Here is a 6,000-nt window from a genome sequence, read left to right as displayed (position 1 = left end):
ATTATAGTTTTACTATGAAAGTGTATAAACGTATGTCGACTAAAGAAGTTTTGAGCGGAGATACGAACCAGATAGATTCTCTGTGTGGGTGCGTCCCTGGTGCTCACACCAGTTAAATTCAGCATAATTTTAATGTGTTTATTACGGTTATCATACTTCTTTTCTTTTTCAATTAGGTATCTCAAATATATTACATAATTGAGGTCCACTGCTAATTCTCTTCATATAGGGGTCTAAGACGCGAGAAAAGCAAAATAACATTTTCATTTCATAATCTACATATCTGCCATTTTTGATAAGGTTTTTCTAACAAGAATCTTCCGAAAAACGCTACCGTATCGAACAGGCCTTAGATTTACTACTAGAGGGAAGTATTTTAGGAAAACTTAACACTACAAACCTATCGAGAAGGGTATAAGAGGGTATACGGAATTATTCTACTATTTTTTATAGTTCAGCATATATTTTCTTAATTGAGAGATGGAAAAATAAGGATGGGTATAAGCTATAATTTTGAAAACGGTGGAGCGCATACCTACCAAAAAGTCTAGCAGTATATAGCTGATGGAAATTATGGAAAAGAAATAATAAATACTAGCTAACACATTTATATAACTCAAACAGAATATTACCACAACATGTTTTCACTTTCGCTAATTCGAAATACATTGGGAGAATAATGTTTCTGAGCATAAAGTACAATCTCCGAAGTAAGTTCCGTCCCCCCTCCTAAAGAAAAAACCTTTCTGCTTTTTTTCTTTTCTTTCTTTCTTTCTTTCTTTCTTTCTTTTTTTTTTTAAGAAGTGTTACATCTAAACGTACATTATTGCAAATACCAATAGGGGTCTACTCGTCTTTTTCTATGTTGCATGTGTTTAAGATACATGTTGAAATAGAAAAATCACTTCCAAACTTTCCTTCAGGTTCACACAATACAGAAGGGGAAATTTTACAATTGTTGCAATGTTACAAAGTACAGTACGTTTTGATAAGCTATTTACTTTTTTTTTTTTTTACAAACATTGCTTTATATAGGCAGGAAAATCGTAGCCTAAAGAAAAATCAGAGATTATACATATTTAAAAGTAAGTCTTGGAAATCAATTAAAATTTAATTTTGTTCTGTCACCTCGGAAGGCCATGATTTTGTTTATTTCATTAGTTTATTCTCATTACAAGAAATTGATATAAAAAGAAACGTTGATAACTGATTAAAAGAATGAGTTATATACTACTATATATTTCTATTTTAAATCAAAAAGTTCGTTTTTTAATTCTGTTTAAACCGCCACATTACTGGAAATGTCAACAATAGCTGTCAACGCTGCTCGGGGAAATCTCGATTTGAACGTCAAGAGACCGCAGTTCGTCTTCTCAGCTACCCGCGCTTCCCTTCCGTACTACACACACATAACAGTCTCATATATATATATATATATATATATATATATATATATATATATATATATATATATATATATATATATATATATATATATATATATATATATATATATATTAAGCAATGTTCAAAATATTTATGAAGAAAAACAATGCTGTGAAGCACCAGGGAGCATCAGGGGAGCAGAGTTGTCTGCAACATTGGGAGATGTGCAGATTTGAGGCTTATTCTGTGGGGACATCAATTTCATTTCATTTTCCTTTGTGGCAATCAGACACAAATCACCACATTTCTCTCCAAAAAACATATTTCAAATCGGATTATTGGGGGGACAGTCCTCCTAGTTATAAGATTGGACGGGACATGTCCCCCTCAACCCCTCCGATATTTGCGTCAGTGCTCTGTTGTGAAGGTGGTGTGATGATGGAATGCATATACGCAAGGGGTGAAGTAAGTTGAAAGTAGAAACGAAACAACAATATAATATTTTAAATATTATTAAATATCTTAAGGAGCAACAAACAGCGTACGATATTTGGTGGTTCACGTGCTCTTGAGAACTGCATAAGGGGGCGCGGTGTCTCACTGGTAGAGCGTTCATCTCCGGTGCTTGGAGTCCCTGGTTCCTCGATCCCAGCTCGCGCTATGTGGACTTGTGGTGGACAAACATCGTGCTTGTGGGTTTTCTCGGGGTACTACCGTTTCCTCCCACTTTCTTCATTCCACCATTTCATTCATTTCCCATAATCATCGCCTCCTTTAACCTAACCGGCATTAATCGTGGGATTTCATTTCATTTTCATTTTTGAGAACTGCATAAGGAGACGCCACTGGGAGCAAGAGGTATACAAGAACAATCCTCGAACTATACAAGACCTGGAAACGAACATTTGCAGTGCTATTGAGAACATTAACATTTGTACTCTGCTGCCAACATGGTAAATCTGGGCCCTTCCGTAACCCTCGAGAATAGAGAATTCTCGAGGGTTACGGCCCTTCCAGCATCTGCTGTAGAGCTGATAACTCACTTCGTGATAATAACAGTGTTGCCGAGTGCATGTAAGTAAAAGTTTTATCATGATAATTTCAGTTTCTTTTTCGTTGTTTTCAGGAATTGCATAATGTAGACAGATCCTTAATCATGTGCGGATCCAGGAGGGGATCGGGGCAATCGCCCCCCCAAAAGAGGAGACTCTTATGTTATATATACAAATAAAACCCATCCCAAAGTTTGGAGCCCTTAAAAGTAGCAGTATGACAACCCACCGCCCCCCAGAAGTCGATCCTGGATCCGCCCCTGTCCTTAACACACCTTTTGATGCACTGAAACATCAACAGTGTTGCCAATTTAGAGTGTTAATTTATGGAAACTACGATTTCCCTAGTCACCCCTTGCAGAGGCTTCATCCGATTGGTTATCGGTGGAAATGAGAAATTATTTTTTCCACTCCATAGTTTCCAAGCTACTCCAACTAAACAAACTGAAAATTAACGACAGGACATCCATACGTATGAGTTATGGGTCAATTTAGTGTTTTTTTATATATATATATATATATATATATATATATATATATATATATATATATATATATTTACACCCTCGGTTACATCTGGCAACACTGTGTGTGGTTGCTAGTGTACTTCAATCGTTGCTTTCTATTTTAAAAATATGTGCATGAACAAGTCTTAATTTTGGTAAAAACATTAGTTGTGCATCGTTTCAGATTCAAAAGTTCTAGTATCCTAAACTCCGGCGGGTTGCATTGTTTATTGGACATCCTGTAGCAAAATATAAGGTAAAAGAGTTCTTGTCGTTTCTGAGGTCCCATTAATCATTCGCTCACAGAGGAAACGAAATGACGGAGATGCCTGCTAAGCGATCGGAAGTATTGACCATCGACCTTCATTAATATAGGCATGGGCGTCCGAAAGGGGCAGAGGGGGCCCCTGGTTTACGAAAATGTATTAAATTTCTTAAAGTTTTCTTGATAGGCCTATAAGTAAAAAAAAAAAAAAAAAAAAAATCCAAACGTAATATAGGAAGCAGGGAGTTGGGTTCCCCCTAGAAAATTTTCTTCGGGCGCCCATGAATATAGGCACATTGCATATATAGCGAGTTCTTCCAGTGTCGAAGAAGAGAAATTGAGGTATCGAAACAGCTTGAGTTGAGTTGAATTGGTTTTGAGTTTAACGTCCCGTTCAGCAGCGAGGCTATGTGAGACGTGGACCTACTGATTAACCGGGTCGAAACAACTTATCCGCGTAGCTGTTGCATTAAGTTTCCGGATATGCCAGGCATTTTGAGAGAATGCCATGAACTAACGCACTGCCAGGCATTGGTTCTACAAATTCCGTGCGCGAGATGTGAGCTTTCCGAATGAACCTCGCAGTGGACGACCACATGTCTTGAATGACAAGGGTCTTAAAGCAGCCATCGATGACAGTGGTCTAACGTGCCATTCGCAGAAAGGTTCCATGTTTCCGCTGAAATAGACTGCACCGAAGGCATACAAGTTAAGAAATGCAGGTACGTAGCCAAGGGGGGGTCCGGACCCCCTTCGAGACCAGAAATGAAAAAATAAGGAAGGATGAAAAAAATGAAATGAGAAAAAAAGGATCGCGTTAAAAAAATTAAAAATCAGGAAGCTTTAGGTTACTCTTTCTTATGAGGAGATTTGTATTACTTGAAATACATGGTGGAGAGGTGAGCGAGATATCCTGGAAGAGTCAGGGAATTTAAAATTTCTAGAAAAGTTACGGAATTCTCAGAATTTCTAGAATTGTTAGGGAATTCTCAGAATTTCTAGAAAAGCAACGAAATTCTCAGAATTTCTGCTACAAGTCAGGGGAATTTCAAGGGAGATTTCAAGTTTTCGAAAGTATAGTACCGTTGTGTAACAACGTGGACATTTTTTATCATAAATTTTCGTCATCGCATCCTAGCAGTATTAAACATGTTATTTCAAAAACAATTTTCTACTGCTCCTTTAACTTGTCATTGGAACAGACACTAGTTGATGGAATAATAGAAACAAAAAATTATATGGAAAGAAAGTTCTATTAATAATATTTGATTCAACAGAGAAAGGAACGCAGATATTGTAAAATATTTTATCATGCATTATCGAGTATGTACTTTTTATAATAGTGAATATATACTTTTTATAATAGTTGGGGTCATAATGAAAGAAAAATTGTTATATTTGAATGAACAGAGGAAGGATGTAAATATTGTAAAATCTTTTTCAGCACGTTTTGTTTTCTAAAATTATGTTACTCGAGATTTTCTTAGTTTGTCATTAAAATACTAACCAACATATCCTCATTTTATTGTCCTAACAAACCAATATATGTTGATAGTAAAGTAGTTTAGATTGATCAAGCTCCTGGACATTCAGAATTTCATATCACGCCCCCTCCCCCGGTTACGAAATCCTGGCTGAACGAACGAATGTATGTTCTAGTAAAATAGTTTAGAATGATCGAGTCCCTGTTGTGATGACCACAGTATTTCATGTCACGAACCCCCCCCCCCCCTTCACGAAATCCTGGCTACGTGCCTGGAAAGTGGGTATCCCACAGATGACGACAGCCAGCAAGGAACGAGTGACAGGCTGTTTGTCCTTTCTCACTTGTCACCTGACCACACCCATCTTTGATCGCGTGCTTACTGGTGACGGAAAGTAGGTTATCTATAACACTTCCAAATGTACTAGACAGTGGTTGTCACCACATGCCCTGTTCCTCACATCAGAGTAATTTTTATAACTCTTCATTCAGTGGCTCACATAATGCGTTTCTCTTGATTATCACCATTATCATTCTAAATATATTTTACCATTTCTCACATTGCTTTCTGTTTATCACCTACATTTCATGTCTTCGTTAATAATACTACCTAGACATTAAAAACTATTCCCCTATTCTTGTTTCTTTGCTCAGAGTCCGATAATTGACACAGCTACCACGCGTTCAACGTTTCAGTGTTTATTTTCATCTCAAATTACTTTTACAACTCTTCTGTATCTTTCCTGATCTCATGTTAATTTTCGAATCAGATTCCTCAAAAAATGTCGTCTGAAAAGCTAACGTGGCTACCTTTAGTTCCTAACAAAATAATTTTATGTTAATAAAAATTTCTGTCATGGCTACTGCCACGTACATAGTAAACAATGTCACGGACGGAAAGGCAACATTTTTGACACATATTTCCTCCAACTTCTCTATTCTATATCGCATTTTGTATTTTAGCTTTGTTCTGTGTTAATCCTGGTTTGCTCATGTGTAAGTTACTTGCAGGTCTGATCATTCATTTCATCCTAAATATCTTTCAGATTACCTACTCTTGTCTCTTTGTCTGAAACGCTCTTACCTATTGGAATCTAATTGCATTTTTGTACTATATGTCCTTCCAAATCTAAACTGTTCGACTTTCTTACTTCTTAGTTTCTCTCATATTCAGAGCAGAATTTTTGCTCCATGCGATGTGAAACTAATGATGTGACAATATGTAGTGTAATGGGGCGTTTACACTTAGTCGATTTGCGTTCGATTCAGTTGAATTGACGTCACTTTCAACTTAATCGACCGTGTAAA

Source organism: Thermobia domestica, chromosome 18, assembly GCF_964235325.1.
Source record: "Thermobia domestica chromosome 18, izTheDome1.hap1.1, whole genome shotgun sequence".
Lineage (NCBI taxonomy): Eukaryota > Metazoa > Arthropoda > Insecta > Zygentoma > Lepismatidae > Thermobia > Thermobia domestica.
The sequence above is the reverse complement of the archived record's forward strand: the minus strand, read 5'-3'. Positions refer to the sequence as shown.